This window comes from Gossypium hirsutum, chromosome D07 (assembly GCF_007990345.1).
Source record: "Gossypium hirsutum isolate 1008001.06 chromosome D07, Gossypium_hirsutum_v2.1, whole genome shotgun sequence".
NCBI lineage: Eukaryota > Viridiplantae > Streptophyta > Magnoliopsida > Malvales > Malvaceae > Gossypium > Gossypium hirsutum.
The window spans coordinates 8,838,529-8,838,768 of NC_053443.1; positions in this window are offsets into that span (position 1 = coordinate 8,838,529).

Below are 240 nucleotides of genomic sequence, written 5' to 3' on the forward strand. Positions count from 1 at the left end.
AGGTTAGTTTATATATTTTTCTTCGAGAAATATATAATAGAACCAACCTTAGGCACGACCATACAAGAGATTATTTTTTTCTTCGAGCTGTGTGCTTAAAAGTTTTTCTGGTTTTATTTATGTTTGTTTTAATGAGGCATTGTCATGGTTAAAATCTTTGGCTTTCAATAATGTAATAGTTGAGTTGGATTGTTTGCTTGTAATTTCGGCTTTGTCACGTCCATCATTTGATTTTTCTAA